Source organism: Microcebus murinus, chromosome 15 (genome assembly GCF_040939455.1).
Source record: "Microcebus murinus isolate Inina chromosome 15, M.murinus_Inina_mat1.0, whole genome shotgun sequence".
Taxonomy (NCBI): domain Eukaryota; kingdom Metazoa; phylum Chordata; class Mammalia; order Primates; family Cheirogaleidae; genus Microcebus; species Microcebus murinus.
In genome coordinates this window covers 49,990,261-50,010,435 of record NC_134118.1, presented here as the reverse complement: position 1 = coordinate 50,010,435, position 20,175 = coordinate 49,990,261, and the positions used below count along the sequence as shown (strand labels likewise).

Genomic DNA, 20,175 nt, shown 5'->3' with positions numbered 1-20,175 from the left:
AGAGACACGTCTACAATAGAGGGTGTAGAAAGAAGTAAAGGAATATTTTTGCTGGATTTTTTGTTATAGAAACACAAAACATTATGAGTGACCAAACTAGTTTCCCATAATTTTCTGAATGTATAATATGTAAATATGGATGTCCAAATGGATAGAATTTTTATCTATTTTTAAATTTTTCTCTTATGAATATTATCCAATATCCAGATACCTATATATTTTTGAAAAATAGATAGTCAAATGCCTTATACGTGATGTAGGACTATTTTTCATAAACAAAAATAATGTTTTCAAACAATTCATTGACTGTTTTGAGAAAAAGCTGATTCTTTATTGTTTGTGTAAGATTGTGCTTTTAGTTTAGAAGCAAAATGCAATCTCTTAAACTTTCTGATATTACTAAAATGCAAATCAATTATTTCTATGCCTATGATAATATCTTTTCATGGCATACTAATACAATTTAGTTATTCGGTATACTTGAAAAGAGAAATTGTATTTGAAAAGTAAAAATTGCAAACATCTTCATTTCAGAAAATGTTCAAGATGAAACAATGAGTAGTATTTCAGTTTGTAGCCATCAAATGCAATTTTATATCTCTTTTTTTAATATGGGCTATTAACTACATTTGCCTATGTATGAAATTTCTGTAATTATTTAAAGAAAAACTGAAAATGTAGAAAAGATTCCAGGTATATTTATCTGCAATTTCCCATAATGACAGTTGCAGAACATTCTACTAAATAATAAGCATGACATAGTTATTGATGTAGTTTTTTGAAAATTGGTGCATTAGTTAATATTTATCCTTAAATAAATTCTGAGATCAATAATAGCATCAGTAGTATATAAACTGTATACAAACATCAACTAGATGAACACATTTTTTGAATAAACCTTAGAAATCTATGGTTGTTTGTATGCTTAGTCACTATCTATCAAAATAAATTAATAAACAACACGTCAGAAAGTTTATCCATTTTTATTTGAAATATACATTTCCCAAACCAATGTTCAATTGTGTACATTTAAAAATATTAAATTGATATTGTCTCAAAATATAAATAACTTTTTTTGTTATTTTAGCTCCTCTTTTGTCCTATAATGAAAGTGAGAAACAGGTGAAAACTGTTTAAAAAAAACCTCATAAGTAAGTGCCCATAATTTTAAATATACAGTAGATTTTCCTAATGGAAAATGTCAGGAAAATTTTGATGAAAAGAAAATTAGAAGACTCAAAGTTATCTGATTCAGTGTTGCAATGAATCTGAAAATATTATGGAATCCAAAAAAGTCAGGTATTTATTGATATTTTCCTCATTATATAATCAGTGTATTATAGATTAACAAAGTTCATTTTTATACTTAATCCACTCCCAACATACATATTTATCTTATTTTATTGACTTTTTAAAATACTAGATTATTCCAAATCTAGATAGGAAGTGTACAACATTTAACAGAAGATATTGAATATATGAAAGATAGTGAATTCTATTTGGTAGTCTAAAGAAGAGAATTTTAAGAGATCATACTGATTAAACAAAGGGAAATTTTCTGCACATATGCCTTGAGTTAATTTTTAGGATTATTGAAAAATTACCATGTGTAAAATTCAATTGAAGTAATTATTTCAATAAAGTGCAATTCTTACATTTTTAGCAAGATGAAACTCTATCCAATAAATACTAAAATTGGGGATTTGGGAGCTCTAATTTATAAATCATTGTCTAGTTCTCTAAAGCAAGCACAAAGTAATTTAACTTTTCTATATCTCAACTTACAAGTATTAAAAATCAAAGACTTAGATTCTTAGATTAAAATTTTCAGTTTGAAAATATTGCCAAAACTGCTATAACCACCTCAAATACCTTCTTGTTTCATTTATGATCCTATAATATCTCTTCTCCCTCCCTGATTATATATATTTTTACAAAGCAAGTTTTATGAATGTAAGACAAACTTCAAGATTCCCGTCATGTCTAGCCATTTTAATACATTTGCTGGTAAACCTCTGCCTTTATACATTAACACTTATGTATAATTGAATCCTGGTTTCAATTATTTTAAGAGGCGTACAGTTTCAAGCCAAAATTTCATTTGTGATCCTTCAGGCCCAACCATAGGCAATTACAAGGCTTTGCCTGGTCGACCTCATGGGGAAAGCTGCCAAGCCCATGTGGGACGCTGTGCACAGTCAGTGCATCACAGTTTCTTGGAGGGTATGCCAGTCAAGGACTCAAGCCCTTGGCTCAGCATGCACATGCACGTAATAGCTGTAGTTCTAGCTCAGGTGCCTCCACTCAGAGGACTCTTTTTCAGGGCCCTTGGCCAAGGAATTTGTTCTGGATTTGACTCCAGACTTTTTACTCTTAACCTTCCTGCTGCACTTCCTCTCTTGACCATAAAAAGAAAGGAAACTTTTGTTTGGGATTACTTGGCAATGAGAAAGTTGTACCCATCTGTGCTGCATGTCTTGTGACTCTGACTTGGTGCGATCATACAGGAAAGCTGGGGAGCTGGCACCCTTTGTTTTTGTCTCTTGCACTACCATAGCAAGTGAGTACAGGCTTGTTATTTCAGTTTGGCTCAGTGTCCTAATTAGCTACCTCGACACCTGGAAGCTCAGCACATGTGTGAGTGTGTGTGTGTGTATGTGTGTGTATAAGCAATTGCAATTCACTCCTAACCAGCTTTATAAAAAAGACATTATTACTATTGTCATTTTATAACATATATAAATGAATCATATCATAGAGAATGTGGTTTGCTTAGATTCATATATTAATTTACTGGAGAAGTTAAATTTTCATTTGTTGTCTTTCTCTAGGCAGCTTTTTCCTTTTCATAACACTTACACCGATGATTTACTTTTAAGGTTAAGGTTCTGTTGATACCATTAATGCAAAGTTTCTATGAGCCTTTTAATTCCTAAACCTACCCCTTACAGGTAGTTATGACTATCTTTAATAATACTTATTAATGCTATATTTTCTTTCTTTCTAGGAATATATATAAACAAACATGCACACACACATACATATACATATAAAGTCCATTTGCACCTTATGTCTTTTTATGTAAGAAAATATTTTTACATATTTTATATCTATATGTATCCATTTATATATACATCTATCAGTCTTTTTAATGAATTTATAGCAATCCTTTGCATAAGTATGTCACACTATATTTAACCATTTATGTTTATGCCTATGTATGTTTACTTTGATTTTTTTTGTGCTTACAGATTTTTGCCTTATAAAATATGGTACATTGAAACTATTCAGGCATATAGATATTGATACATAGTTATGAGTTAAATTGTATCTCCCTAATATGAATATGTTGGAATCCTAATTCTCAGCATCTCAGAATGTGACTTTATTTGGTGATAAAGTTTTTACAGAGGTAATCAAGTTAAAATGAGGGCATTAATGTGGGACCTAATTCCAATGTAATTGGCATTCTTATAAGATGGGGAAAATTGAACACAGAGGCAGGCATAGAGGGAATACAATGTAAAGAATGTGAAGCAACATAGGGAGAATACAGCTATCTACAAGCTAAATAGAGAGGCTTCAAATGGATCCTTCCCTCATAGCCCACAGAAGGAACCAACCCTGCAACACCTTAATATCACACTTCTACCTCCAGAACTGGGAGCAATGAATTTCTGTTGTTTAAGCAATCCTATCTGTGGTACTTTGTTATAATAGCCCTACCAAACTATAATACATAGATTCTTTCAAGTAATTTTGTTAAGCGAAATCATAGATATAGATTTCTTACAAATTTTTTTATATAATGACAAATTATTCTCTTGAAAGTTTATGTCAATTTATATTATCTATAACAATTTTAATATGGGAAAGTTTTTAAAAAGTCACCCTCATAATTTCTGCATATGAAAATGCTAAGTAATATATATATATATATATATATTTTTTTTTTTTTTTTTCAGAGGAAAACTAGAAGTGATAGTATGCCTCTGGAAAATTTTGCTAATGTTCAATTAATGACTAGTAAAGGGGCACATTTTATTTAAATGACTACTTAAATAATACAATTTAAGGTAGGTGTGGAGGGATTTGAATTAGTGTATGGAATCTGGTTAATTTTAATGCAACTTAATGCCTAGATTATGGGAAAAAAATTGAGACATTTTCCTGAGTACTGACTTAGTATATAATTAATGTTTGGCATAAAATTGGCACAAGATTATTGGGTGGATGGATGGATGAATAATTGTGGTTGGATGGATTGTTTTTGTATTTAAAGACACTAAGTAAACGAACTGAGTTCTCATAGCTCACAAAGCCATAAACTTGATTCAGAGACATCAAAACATTCTGACCTTGAAACCACAGGGAATAAAAGAGCAAACTTGATTTTTTTCTATGGATTTATAAGGTTTTAGATTCCCTCTTGACAGGTGCATTGAAATCTTTCTCCATTGATAAAGGACCCTGGAATCAATGAACTCACATGTTTGAGAGCATGATAAAGATTTTGAGTAAAAGTAAAGTTATTTTTCAGAAGATTTCCATTGTGTTTTTAATTGGATCATGTTTAATGTCCTGTGACTTTCTTTTAAGTCAAACTTAGAGTGCCTATGAGTTATTCAGTTTCTGCCCTTTTGGTGTAGCTCATTGTAAAGAGGAATAGATAAAGCCAAAAATGATTTATATCCATACCATGTCACTCTTTTTTATGTAATTTTAAAGTAAATTCATGAGAATTCTAGAGCTTTTCCTAAGTTTGGAGTTATATTTGCCAATCTCCAAACAGTTATTAAGTTTACTGAGTTTTCACCTTTTTTATGTCTTCTGGAATGAAAATCTGTGAATAGGTGCTTGTAAAATCTCTTTTATTTAGGCTATGCACTTAGCTTCTGTGAAAGTACCTGACATGTAGTAAATGCTCAGGAATTATTAATTGGATAATTAAGGAATGAAATTATCAGACAGTCATAATCAATGATGTAACTCTGGATTTCAAGATGTAATGTTTTGCTGCAGAACTGCATCCCATAATTAAATACATGTTTCAGGCTATTATATCTCTGAATTAACATTTTAAGTATTTAGCTTGTCAACAAATCCTTTCCCTTGGACTCTCCCCATGTATGTAGATTCCTGCCACTTCTCATCACCTTCATTGTTACCATAAACAAAGCTACTGACATTTCTTACCTAGACAATTACTGTAGCCTCTTAACTCCTCTTCCCAATTTGGCCTTTGCTTCCCTTCAGTCTGTTCTCAGCCAGCAGCCTGAACAATTGTTTTAAACTTAGGTGAGCATATCATCCCACTGCTGAACACTCTCCAGTGAATTCACATCTTATTTAAAGAAAACTAAGTCCTAACAACGGCTAACAGGGCCCAGATGGTGGATCTCTTGTTACTTGTCTGCCTTTTTCTCTACTATTCTCACCCTCCTCACTCTGCATTAGCCTCACCGACCTCCTGGCTGGCCCTTTAATTCTTCAGGCAAAATTTTACCATAGGGCATTTTCAGTTGATGTTACTTATACCTGCAAGGTACTCCTCCGCCACCACCCCCTCGCCACTCCCTTTCCATAGAGTTCTGTGCCTGTTGTCTCACATCCTTCACAATTTCATTCATATCACTGTCTCTGGGCCATCCCTTCTAAGATTTGCAATCCTGCCCGCTCCCAGGACTCCCTGTACCCCTGATAGGCTTTGTTGTTTTCTTTACAAGTATCAGCATTTAATATGTTAGATATTTATTATCTTGTTTATTATTTCTCTTACCATTAGAAGATAAGCTGCATAAGGCAGGGATTTTTATTTATTTTGCTCACTGCTATATCTACTCTGCCCAGAACAGTGTCTGGCACAACAGGGCACAGGCATACACACAGGATGCCCAAGGATCATTTGCAGAATGAAGAAATAAATGAATGAATTTTTGCAATACTTAGTTTCTTTCTCCTAGAATTCACATTTCTTATACCTTCTGAATGTTTAAACCATCAGTGAAATGTCACCCTCAAATTGGTATTAACCGACTTAATTGACCAGCACTTAAGTGCACATAGAGTAGTAACATTCATTGGGTGTCGGGCGGGTGAGAGCAGGGAGGATGGGATGGGTATATTCACACCTAATGGGTGTGGTGTGCCCCATCTTACTACTAAGATGGACACACTTGAAGTTCTGACTCACGTGGGGCAAAGGCAATATATGAAACCTAAACATTTGTACCTCCATAATATGCTGAAATTAAAAAAAGAAGAAGAATAAAAAAAAACTGTAGGTGTCTCTACCAGAATTTACAATTGGATATCATTTATTCTTAATCTTCAAGCTCACATTATAACAAGGGCTTTATTAAATTATAAGTTTTATTGTATTTTTAATTCTCAGCTTACTGATGAGACTTATATTACCATCCATTTATATTTTGAATAATTAATATTTGATTGTTTAGTGCCTGAAAGATAAAGAATATGAGCATGATTTTTCTCACATGTAAAGATATTAATTGGTGTATCCAAATAACAATGAGATAAGATGGTAATAAGTGTGTCATAGGAAAGTTCTATAGTATTTAAAGGACTCTAGATATATACATTCAGGATCTCATAAATAGTCCTAAACTATGAAGTTGAGAGTAAGGGATATTTATAGTGGTCTACAATCTAGCATCCTTTCCTCTCATGAGTTCATCTGATTATGACCAGCAATTCAGGTTTCTCTCTACCTCTTAATTTCCAATTAAGGTCCTGTGCCACATTTGCATGAGCAAAATTCTCCATGTGTTTAAGCAAACAAAATAGATTAAATTTTTAGTACGACACTGTGTCCCTTAATACTGTTTTTAGCAGTGTTCATCTTTCTTTGAAAGTATAATCATTGATGATTTAAATATTATGTAAATTGTATTTCTTATTCTACGTTTATGATGTCCTGATTTAGTTAGTTTAGAAAGTAGGGAGTTATTATACTAAAGTAATGTTCTGTAAATATATAAAAGAGAATTCAAATATGAATTTTATCTCTCTAAATATATTTCAACCAAGTACATTAGAATTGTATTACTTTTAAAATCAAATTTTTTTCTGATTAATTTGAAAGTATTTGACATTGATAGAATTGTGAAGTCGAGTCTGTAGCTATAATGTCAAATAAAATAAACATTAAAAATACATAATTTTCCCCCAAATTTTACAGATTTGGGTGTTTTTAAAAAACCCCAGATAATATATCAAGTATTTTAAATAAAAAACTGGAAAATATTCAATGGAAAGTTTTATTATTCCCTGAAATTTGTATTTCTTTAATTTGTCTATTACATACTTACTGAACTTAAAAAAAATAAAAAATGTTTGCTTATTCTATTTTTAATCAAGTTACGTGAATTTACGTGGTAGTTTTTCTTTTTTTTTTTCTTTAGCTTGCCTCTGCATCTGAGCATATTGAAGTGTGGGTCAGGTTTAATAAGAGAGAGTAGTGTTTTCCCTTAGCATCTCATTAAAATACTTTTTCCAAGAAAAAATACTGTAATGCTAATGAGTATAATGTACCTTTAGTTACAGTTAAAGTTTAAAGTTTGAAATTATTGTAAGAGATGTCTTTCCATGAAAATTATTATTTTAAATTTTACTAAAAAATAGAAAATTAAGAAATGTCAGTATAATATTAAAGTCATGCATAAAGATTTTAATGTAATTTGACCTTTATATGATAACCTTAATTTCAAATAATCTTACTACACTACCATATTGATAAAATAGGAAAACAAAAAGAAAAGAAATTCTTGTATGTAACTCTCAGTATGTTCTTCACAAATATAAAGTAAAAAATCTTATTCTGGCTTATATGTAGCATTGGGAATAAGAAAAAATGTCAAAAAATTGCATACACAAATGTGCACAAAAATGTAGAAATATGTAGGATTTAAATGTTTGGAGAAGAATGGTAAAATAACTCCAGGTGGAAAATTGGGAAACATGACTACAATTAGAATGGCCAAATGCCTAGTTGTTCCAAATGCCTATATAGTGAAGCCACCACAGGTAGGTACAACATACGCATATGTTTGTTAGTGGTAGGGACTCTACAATTCATGATTTTTCCTGGAATTAAAAGGGAAGCAGGTACTCAGCTACAGCCAATTGTTCACTTTGAGAGATGTATAACTGATGTAACGGAGTCTCTGATTTTCCAAGAAAATCTAGATATTGTAATTAACTCTAATGACCAAATTATTAAATGTTATTTTATTAGGATCAAATAAAAAAAAAAAAAAAACCAAGTGTGAAGCCAGTTAAATACCTCTGTACAGGAATGTCTTTTGAAAGAGAATAAGAAAAGCATCTGCTGATCTGTCTTTATTAACGCTTTCAGATGGGGTAGTTCAGGAAATCAGTTTGGATAAGTAGGAAGAGTTTATAGGAGTTGGAACTAAATTCTTTCCATTTGTATGAAATGATCTCATCCCATTTCTACACATGCAAACTCAACTCCTTCTTCAAGGCCTTTCAACTGCAGAAAGTCAGGACTTGCCAACTGGGATTTGACAGCTTGGAGGTAATAGTAAAACGTCATGAGGGTGAAAAAGGCTGCATGGGGAGTAAGGAACTTAGAAAACTTATAGAAACTTAATAGCATGCTTTGAAACAAGTTTAAAAACTTTGTAATTGCATTGCAAATTTACTATAATTATTACAAGATTAATTTTAATTACAATATTGTTCTCATGCATTTAAAAAATGTTTGTTTTCAAAACATGGACCATATTACTAAATCTGAATTTATTGTTGTAGCCATATATTAACTTACCAACCAAAAGCATATTTTGTTAAAAAATAAAGACAGTTTTCATTTAAATACTCTGCAAAAGATTTTTTGAATAGGTGAACAAAATCTTAATTTTCAAGTGAAGAGTTTAAGTGTTTAAGTAAGTGTTAAGTGTTAAGTTTAAGAGTTTAAGTAAAAGACAGGGAAACATTTAAGTAGACTCCCAGACTCTTACCCCTATGTCACCCTGTCCAGTTGCAAAATCACTGGTTTTCAATTATTTGGTGTTTATCTCTAATTTTATGATGTCTAAATGTCTTATTTTAATATTAATCTGCCTATCATTTCTCCATATCTTGAACATGATTGTTTATAAAGGAGTATTCAAAGAAAAGAAACAATTTTTCAAGGAAAAATCACAAGAGAAATTTACTTAAAGTTATTATAAGAATTGAAAAATAATATTTGCTGCACGGAAAGTAGCAAATACATTTGTGGTAGTACAAAAGAGAGTCCCTTGTTGGAAGTCAATAAATAATACCTAAAACTACAAAACTAAAAATGGAAAAATATGAGACTGTCATTTAATTATTATTTAGCTAAAAGGGAATGAGTAACAAACAAATTGAATAAAAAATTTGTAATGATTTCTTCTGAGAAGGCAGAAATAGGTCAGGTAGTACTGTGTGTGTGTGTGTGTGTGTGTGTGTGTGTGTGTGTGTGTGTGTTTAAGAATCCATGTAGAATTATTTAATTTAAAAACATTCTTAAAACTAGACTCCTAGAAATAAACAAACACAAAAAATGCAAACAAAGGTAAGTCTAGAACCATCAATATCAAAATGATATTCATCATTCACTTAATAGCTTTATAATATTTATTATTTACGATATATGCCAGACATTATTCTGGGTTTTGTAGAGACAAACAAGCAAACTAGCAAACAAAGAACAGACTTTCCATTATGGAACTTACATCCTAGGGAAAGAAGACAGACAATATATATATACCTAAGTAAAATACAGTGCATTGTAGTAAAGGTAAGTAGAATGAAAGAAACCTAAGCAGAAGTGGAGGATAATTGTAGGCTAAGACTACAGTCAATACGTTTGTGATTTTCCACAGTAGTGTCTAACATTAACAGAACTTCCCTTTCTACATGTAGCTTATCTCTGTATACTTTCTTTCTGGCTAGTAATGCGACCATCATCTGCTGTGCATCTCCCTTATGTAACTGCTTCTGCTTTTTAAATCTGGTTTAGTCAATGCTTTGACTATGTAGTCAACATGCTATTTTTTTTTTCTACTTCATGGCATTTAAGGCATAATTTCTGCTGCTAAATATGTCCTATTACCCATATTTACACATTCGGATTTTTAAGAATATGATTCCAAATGTCTCTGCTGGTCATTGTTTGGCAAAGCTGTTTGAACCAGGCCTTTCCAAACTGCCTGAAAAGGGGTGTGTGCGGCAGCATGATATTCAAATAGAGTCTCAGAAGAAAATGTGTTGAAAGCAGAAAATCTTATGTGTGAAAAATAACTCAGGCCTTGATAAAGGGATCCATTTACATATCTGGTTCTGGATTCTGGTTTGGTTATAAAAGGTAAAATGAAATCATTTGTGAACATAATATCTGAAGATTTTGGTTGAAGGCTATTCCTAGAGTTCATTCTATATTAATTGTTAAAACTGTATTTCTACTTATAAATTGTTTAAATTGAAACTGGTTTTCCAATTTCTTCTTTGCTCTTTTCCTATTTTTCTTCCAGTTTTCTCTCTGTCCCCTGCTGACTCTCTCCCTCTCATCTACCCATCTACTTACTATCTCTTTTTTTGATTCTTGATCACTTTTATTTTTAAAATTTTATACTAGAAAAGGCAACTTTGCAAAATGACTTGTCAGAAGACTGAATCAGCATTGCTCAAAATACGTAGTAGTTTAAAAAGTGTTATGTGAGACATTATTGTTACCTTTTAAATGTATATTCTACAATCTAGAGAGAGAAAAGAGGGTTAAATGAAAGCAGCCTATTCTAATTACTTACATTGCTGATATATGTTAATACTTCACCCTATTTTTGTAGCAATAACAATCTTTTTCTTCAAAACATGGTTCAATAACTATCAAATCGTAAGAGTATGGACTTGGCCCTGCTGGGATAAATCATGGTGAATTCATCAGAAATGCTACCCGTTTTCCCCTCAAATAATTTTCCCAGAAAGTATTTCAACTACTTTAAATGTATTTTATAAAAACATATTTTTATAGCTGCATTGTGTTAGAAATGAACCAATTTTATGTAAATGAACATTCTGCATTCTGCAGATAAAACATGCTAATTTTAACAATTTCAGACATCTGTGACAGAATTTCTAAACTAACCGACTGGATTAAGCTGACAAATGTGAAAAAGTAATACATGGTTAGTCACCTTTTAATTCTTACATTTACATTAAACTACCACTTCAAAGGGCAAGGATAATTTCACACTTTTAAAGTTTTAAATAGCTTTTATTTCAACTTAAACAAAATACACTAATATTGAAATACAGTTATAATGATTGTTTTTTCTTTTTTATGACTTCTATTTTAAAATATATTTGGATAATATAACTATTTACTTCCAAGATTTTCTGTGTTCAAAGATGTGTACGTTTAGGAGATTTTCAGTGCTATGCATATAAACTGGTCCCTAAAAATTGTTGTTATTGAACAAAGCCTGTTTGCATAAAATTTACATTTTTGAATGGCTAATTTTATTGTATGCTTAAGACATAGAATAAGAATATTCACATGTTAATACCACCTAACATGTGCAAGGCTTTTTTTCTAAACATTTTGCATATATGAAATTTAATCTTCACTGCTACTCTATAAGATAGATTTTATTAATTTTAATTTCATTTTACAAAATAGGAAACTGAGGTACAGAATTTCTGTAACTTTACCAAGGTCACCCAGTTAGTACATGTGCCAAAGTAGATGGTCTACCTTCAAAGTCTTACCATATAGATGCTATAAGAACACTAAAAGAAGGTATTTGGTGGGGCAGACAAAAATTTACATTTCAGCTCCAGCTCAGATCTTGCAGTTTCTGTCGTATTTAAACAATAACATCATAAATGCTTCAGGTAATATTAACTTTTTCTTTTACACATGACATCTCAGGTATCATGTGCGTGCCTTGGGAGAAAATTATTTCCCTTGAAGAACAGTTCTCAAGTAGTCAAATTAGTATTAGTAGTAGTAGTGAAAGTCAATGCCAAAATAGATTTTAAATATTTGTCTTCTCTATCACACGTGATGATGTGTGCCATTTGGTGTGCTGAAGCTTAAAAGGAAAATGAGTTCTATCTGCAGAAGCTATATTGCATTAAGTGCAAATTCTTTTCTTTAAGTAATTGTCAATATATATCTTAAGCCAGTGACCGATTCTCATTTTGCAAACTCCTGCACACATGGTTCCTTGAATAGCAACTAAACTCAGGCTTTCTAGTTAGTGTTGAATGAGTGAGCAGTTGAGGAATGCTGTTTTCTTGAGCAATGTTGCTTTCTTCAGTGACCCTAGAGGAACTGTAGAATTGGCAGGGTTGCATGGGTTTTAGGAAGCAAAAACAGTGGTCTGTGATGACGTGGTGGCTAAAGGCTGTAGTATCTTGTAGCCGGTCATACCAGCCAGCAATAGCTATTTTTTGGAATTCCAGGGATTTTAAGAGCCAAATAAATCGCTGGTATCTTTAAATTATTGATGGTGAAGTAATTCCATCATGGGAATCAGAAAACATTGCAAGTTAGAACTTTTTGTTTGTTTGTTTTGGAGAGCGCATTGGTAAACATTTTCTAGCACTTTACTGACTAGAGAACTGTTTGAAGCTTCCTGATAAAGATAGGGATGTGTCCAGTTGTTGTGCAATTTGGACAGCCTCAGCAAGAAACAAGGGGTTACATAGGCTATGGGGACCAAAGACATCTTAGTACAAGAGTATGAGAAATTAGTATAAGATTTGAATTTGTGTTAGATTTAGTGGAGAGTGTAAAGAAGAGGTGCTTTGCCGCAGGTTGGATGTTGTAAGGGAGTGGAGGTTACTATATGGTGGGGTACCTTAAATAAATCATATATAGAAGGAGAGAAAACCTGATTGAGGCTAAAACTGAATTTGGTTAAGAAGCAGCAGTATGGGATGGCGTCTGGGAGAGAGAGATGGATGTTCAGTATTTTGTGGCTTGGACAATATTTGTGTTTTGTATAATTATGGAGGGGTCGTGTTTGTGTCTTGATCCACCATGGTCAAGAGTGGCCTTGTCTGATATTAAGCGTTCTATGAAATTATTTATATCAACTGGAGAAGAGCAAAGTCTAGCTGATAGCACCAGGCTGGCTCCTGGATGACAGAGGCTGCTGTTCTCTTTCACACGCAGTGCAATGTCTAAGTCCTGTCCAGGCCTTTTTCCTGGCGCTTGAGAAAATGATGATCTGCCCTCTTACCATAAAAATTCAGTAGCAGCAGTACTAGTCTTTCTTCCAAAGTGGAAATCATATTAGGGCAGTGCAAAAGTCCTCCAAGCTATCACTTTCCCAGCTCCACTGACTGATCACAACCTACAGAGGCTGCCTCTTGAAAAGCAGCTGCTGCTTCTTAAGAGTTTAAAAGCAAAGCTCTGATTAGAAAAATTGCCTGGTTGAGAGTCAGGCAGAGGGGGAATGATCAACAATGTTTCTTTCCTCCCCACCCACTGAGTTAATCTGTGGAGACAGTGATTCCAATCATGGACACGACAGGCACCCCTGGGAACAGGTTCACATCCAAATTAACCCTACTCCAGAGGAATACTACTACTGCAAAAGAAAGATGACAAACTAAGTGATTAATTCATTCATTCAACAAATACTCATTTAGTATGTGCTATATGCCAGAAACTCTTCTAGGCACTAAGGAATACATGAGTTAAATACATCAGCATTAAAAAAGAAGGAGAAAATGTCCACCTTTCTAAAGTATATGTTCTAATAGGGTGAGGAAGATGGTAAATTTATATTTATTTCAGGAAATGATAAGTACTCTGGAAAAATAAAACAGGGTAAGAGATGTTAGGAGGATGGAGTTGCAATTCAGATGGAGTGGTCATTATGTGCCACAGTCTGTGGGAGAGTTTTGAATAAAGGTTGAAATGAGGAGGATGTGTAAGCAGTACAATTATACGGATAAAAATGATTTGAGGCATGAAAGAAAGCCAGGGCAAGTGCTGAGGGTGAAGCACGTCTACCTCAGTTGGGAGTGTATTAGTTTCCTAGGGCTGCTCTGACAAATTATCACAAAGTGGGAGGATTAAAACAACAGGGATTTATTTTCTCGCAGTTCTGGAGAGCAGAAGTCCAAAACCGAGGCGACAGCAAGGCCAAACTCCCTGCAAAGGCTCTAAAGGGATAATTTGTTCCTTGCCTCTTACAGACTATGGCAACTCTAGGAATTCCTTTGCTTGTGGCTGTGTTCCTCCAGTCTCTGCCTATATCTGCATGTGGCTCCTCTTCAATCTTTAATAGGAACGTTTTTCATATGGACTAAAAATAAAATCTTAAGCCCTCTGCTAACTGATTGGACCCCTCTCAGCCAAGGCGGCCCCAGAAACAAATATCTTAAAACTAATTGCCAGCCAGGGCAGAATGGATAAAGCACAACTGCATTTGTTTCATTTCTCCTTATTAATTTGCTTGACTCCTCCTATAGCTTGTTGAATATGTATATTTGACTCCCTGCTCAATGTAAAATCTTGTTATGGTACCTTTTGTCTCTTCTTTGAAGCACGTGTACTGGCTTCTGGCCGGTCAGTGCCTGATTTCCCAGCCTGTTGGAATGGCCACACAGCAGGTTGCTACACTTTATGAGCAATAAAACTCTCCTTTTTCCAAAGTAGTAATATAAACCTTGTTAATTAGGGTTTTCTTAAGTTAACAATCATTTGATTTAGAGTTCATCTAGATAATCTAAGATGATATCATCTTGAGACCCTTAGCTACATTTACAAAGATGCTTTTCTAAATAAGATCATTTTCATGGATTCTAGGACCTGGATATATCTTACTGAGGAGCCACCATTCAACAATGTGTAGGCCAGTATGGATGGACCTGTGTAAGCAATGTGAAGGATGGCAGATGATGACTTCAGAGGAATATAGAGAGATTTGTAAGGACTTAAAGGCAATTGTGAGAATTTTGGAATTTCCACTGAGATAAATAGGGAATCCCTTAGTCTGAGGACTAAAATAACCTGATTTATATATTTCACAGTTTCCCTTAGGCTGTTATGTTGGGAACAAACTGATGGAGGATACAGTATAAACACTGACAAGTGAGGAGGCTATTACAGTAATCTTGAGGAGAAATGACAATGTTTTGATTTAGAAAAGGTAACAGAAATATTAGAAAATGGTTAGATTCTGAATTTATTTTAAAGACTCAACTGAATTTTCTGGGAAAAAATACATGTTGATTATTAGAAGACAGTAGAAGTCAAAGATGACTATAATGTTATTGTTATAAGGAAATAGAAGGCTGGCATTGGCATGATTAGAAATGGAAAAATGATTGGGGCAAATTCCTTTGTGATAGGGAGTTATTAGGTTAGTGCAAAAGTAATTGTGGTTTAGGACCGTGAATTTTAAATCATTATAACTAGGCTCAAGCTCATCTTTATTAATCAAAATGGGAACCATTGGCCGGGCGCTGTGGCTCACACCTGTAATCCTAGCTCTTGGGAGGCCGAGGCGGGCGGATTGCTCAAGGTCAGGAGTTCAAAACCAGCCTGAGCAAGAGCGAGACCCCGTCTCTACTATAAATAGAAAGAAATTAATTGGCCAACTGATATATATATAAAAAATTAGCCGGGCATGGTGGTGCATGCCTGTAGTCCCAGCTACTCAGGAGGCTGAGGCAGGAGGATCGCTTGAGCCCAGGAGTTTGAGGTTGCTGTGAGCTAGGCTGACGCCACGGCACTCACTCTAGCCTGGGCAACAAAGTGAGACTCTGTCTCAAAAAAAAAAAAAAAAAAATGGGAACCATTACAATAAACACATTTTTGCCAACAAGGAATCAGTTTGTTTATTCCTGTAATGTACAAATCCATGCTTCTGGAATCCATGCTTCCAAACTCTTGGAAAGCATCTTCTGCATCTGGCTGGTTGTGGAACCCTTTTCCCTGCAAAAAGTTGTCAAGATGCTTGAAGAAGTGGTAGTCAGTTGGTGATAGGTCAGGTGAATATGGCGAATGAGGCAAAACTTCATAGGCCAGTTTGTTCAGCTTTTGAAGTGTTGGTTGTGCGTTATACAGTCAGGCATTATTGTGGAGAAGAATTGGGCCCTTTCTGTTGACCAACGCTGGCTGCAGGAATTGCAGTTTTTAGTGCATCTCATTGATTTGAGGAGGATGCGTTCAGATGTAATGGTTTCACCAGGATTCAGAAAGCCGTAGTGGATCAGACCAGCAGCAGATCACCAGTGACCATGACCTTTTTTTTTTTGGTGCAAGTTTGGCTTTGGGAAATGCTTTGGAGCTTCGTCTTAGTCCAACCAGTGAGCCGGTCATCACCGGTTGTCCTATACAATCCACTTTTCATTGCATGTCACAATTCAATGGAGAAATAGTTCCTTGTTCTTGTATACGGTAAGAGAAGACGACACTTCAAAACAATGATTTTGTTTTTGATTTTTGGTCAGCTCGTGAGGCACCGACTTATTGAGCTTTTCCACCTTTCCAATTTGATACAAATGCCCAATGACCTTAGAATGGTCAATGTTGAGTTCTTGGGCAACTTGTCCTGTAGTTGTAAGAGGATCAGCTTCGATGATTACTCTCAATTGGTTGTTGTCAACTTCCGATGGCTGACCAGTGTGCTCTTCATTTTCCAGGCTGTTGTCTCCTTTGCAAAACTTCTGGAACCACCACTGCACTGTACATTCCTTACCAGTTCCTAGGCCAAATGTGTTGTTGATGTTGCGAGTTGTCTCAGCTGCTTTATGACTCATTTTGAACTCAAATAAGAAAATCGCTCAAATTTGCTTTTTGTCTAACATCATTTCCATAGTCTAAAATAAATATAAAATAAACAGCAAGTAATAAGTCATTAGCAAAAAACATAAAATGAGAAGTGCACATTAAAATGATGTATAACATGGCCACATTTATTTCAGAATGTATTCCAATGTCAAATGACAAATTTCAACAATGCTAAAACCAGAATTATTTTTGTACCAACCTAATAGAATTGGATGAACTAAGAATTTAAAATTAACAAAATAGATTTAATTAGAGGAAATAATAATTTGAAGGAAAGCACAAAATCATTAAAAAGAAAGAAAAGAATATTTGATATGCAAAATATAATATTTGAAATAAATAATGGGGAAAATGGATGGAATAAATTACTATACAGATATAGCTGAAGAAGGAATTACTGAATGGAAGAAAAGATTAAGTAACTCACCAAAATATTCAAAGAAAAGAAAAGAAAAGATAAATAGTAAATATGATTAAAAGTTTAGAGACATAAAAATTAGGAATCAAATAATAAACCCCTAGACAACATGATTCCATAGAAAGAACAAAAAAATTTAAAGAAAACTTAAGATAATAGATAAAAAAAATAGAAACCTCAATTTGAAAGACCTCAGAGAGAGGAGGAAAACCCTCCAGCAAGACCCATTACACTGAAATTGAGCAACGAAGACAAGGAGTATATTTCTTAAAACAGAATTTAAAGAAGCAAAACTAAATTCTCTAGGACCAAAAGTATATCATTCAAACTGACATTAGATTGCTTAATAGTATCATTAGATACAGGTACAAATAAAATTTTTATTTATGTAGATTGAAAGGAAATTTTGAAAAAAGAAAAAAGATAGCTAAATGTCTAAATGCAATACTATGCATTCTGCAGAGGGCATCCTTCCAGATTAACTGATTGTAGGTTTTGATTGCCCTTAAGCTAATTTACAACTCTGCAAACTGTGAAAGTTAAGCGAAATCAGTCTTGTCTATGAACTTGCAAATGAATTCTGTCCATCAGAGAGTCAGTGGACTTTCTTTTCTTCCTTCCCCCACTGCCCTTCTTAAATAGCTTGTTTTGAATGCATTTGCAAATTCATTTCAACATTTTTTTATCCAAAATAAATTTGTATTTATTTTAATTCTTTTTTGAACTAACAAGTGGTAGAAATGATTAGGAATTTGGATTTATGGCCTGGCCATTTTATGATCTCTGTAAATGGACTAATGGTTTATAGAGATCTAGTATAAGCTTAATGAGAAATGTTGGAGAATCTGGCTCAGTGTATTTTATATGTTTGTCTATTTGTCTGCTTTGAGCTTAAATCTATTAGAAATTTTTGACGATTGGTAAGGAAAACATGTCTTTCTTATCTCAGTTGGTGAGCTTTTTTGTGTTGTTGTGCTTATTGTTGACTCAAGGCTGAAATTATACCATTGAAGCTATGTTATCTTTCTGCCAGGATGTATATCTGTAATTCATAAAGGTCTTTACCTCTGATATGTGAATATGAAATATTTTCTAACCTCTGGAGGGTGGTAAGAAATTAGCTGCTAGGCACTGTGGTGTATGACTGTAATCCCAGTGACTCAAAAAACTGAGGTAAGAATATTCCTGAGGCCAGTAGTTTGAGATCAGCCTGGGCAACATAGCAAGACCCTGTCTGGAAAAAAAAAAATTAGCCAGGGATAGTGGCACATGCCTGCAGTCCCAGATACTAGGAAGGCTGAGGGAGGGGGATCATTTACACCCCAGAATTCAAGGATATAGTGAGCTATGATTGTGCCATTGCACTCCAGCCTAGGCAACAGAGCAAGACCCTATCTCTAAAAAAAAGAACAAAAAGGAATTAGCTTATGTAGCCTCTTAAGGTAATGAGAACTGTTCTAATTAACTTCTAGAAGAAAATAAACATTTACACAAATATTCAATTTCTAAAATTCATAGGTAATAAAAAATGAACTAATAATTTAAATATGCTGTAATTAAAAGACAAAAATATTATGTTATTTAAACTAACCCAGAAACTTTAAAGAATCCAAACTCCCATAAATTTGATAAAACTTTGTCCAGAAAGCCAGCACTAATTATGGCTTAATAAAAATAGTTCTGCTTTCACTTATTTATTAGTTTAAGTAGAATGGTAGCGTGGCTTTTTAATCTAACTGGGTTTGATTTTTTTCTAAATTTATATAGGTTTGCTGATCAAATAAGTAATATTACTCCTATATGATATTTAAGATTGTGAAAAAATATGTGTATTTCATGAAATAGATCCTGATAAACTTAATAGTAATTATATTTTGTAGTATGTCAATTTGAAGATAATTTTCAAGATCTTTGCATAACTTAAAACTTTTGAATGATTTAATCAAGTTAAATAATAGATAGTCAGCATCTATCCAGATAATTTCAAACTAAGACACAACACAGAAAGTCGTCATTTCAAGTTTACCTAACTTGAGTCTTACTTTCATATGCTCCAAAAAAGGCCATGCCTTTGATCCATGTTAATGAAAAAAATGATGTTTTTTACTACTTCAAAAAGTTTTACAAAGGATATTTGTATCTTTAGAAAGGTATATGTATTTGGGACTCCTGTTATCTGCAAAAATGCTGATCTATGATAGACACTTCTCAATTATTTATCATATTCCCCTCAGTTTTCTCTATTAAATAAATAAAAGTTAATTATTTTTACTATGATTAATAATTAATATAAGCGGTTCATACTATACTAATAGTGACAGAGAGAGAAATATACTAGATGTTCTAGAAATAGATTTGATTTGACATGTTATGATTTATGAGTAGTGTGAACATCATTGTCCAATTAGGAGAGATGGTCAGTCTTGCCTAGGTTAAATTTGTATAAGTAAAATATTACTAATATAAATATTTCATAAACTATCTGTTTTATGGGAATGCAGGTAAACAAACTCTCCCTGTATTTCTCAGTGCTTCTGCAAATTCCCTAGCCTCCTAAAACATGGAAATGTATACCATTCAAAGCTAGAGAATGTTTGCTTTCACTTCTCCCAGAAGTATTTTAATTTTCATATCCCATGAGAGATTAGGTCTGTAGACATCTATCTAGTTAATTTTTTGATGTGAAAGGATAATAAACTTCCATTATCTCCCCTAGAGAACCAAGTGGTGATGGCTTGGGCTAGATCTCTAGGTTAAGCTCCAAGTGGCCAGGAGGACTAGAGAACTCTTTCCCTATGAATTTACATGTCAAAAGAGATAAAGCCCAGAATTGGGAGACAGTTCTAGCCTGTTGGGTTCATCTGGCTCCTAGAAAGATTTATTTAATCTTAAAAGATTAGGGTAAAAATTCTTACTTTCTAGTCTCAAA

At 33.4% G+C, this 20,175-nt stretch overlaps 1 pseudogene; it reads right to left on the bottom strand.

The window, feature by feature from the left end:
- Positions 1-8,464: 8,464 nt before the first annotated feature.
- LOC142876385 (histone-lysine N-methyltransferase SETMAR-like) lies at positions 8,465-16,854 on the bottom strand (annotated as a pseudogene).
- Between the last annotated feature and the right edge of the window lie 3,321 nt (positions 16,855-20,175).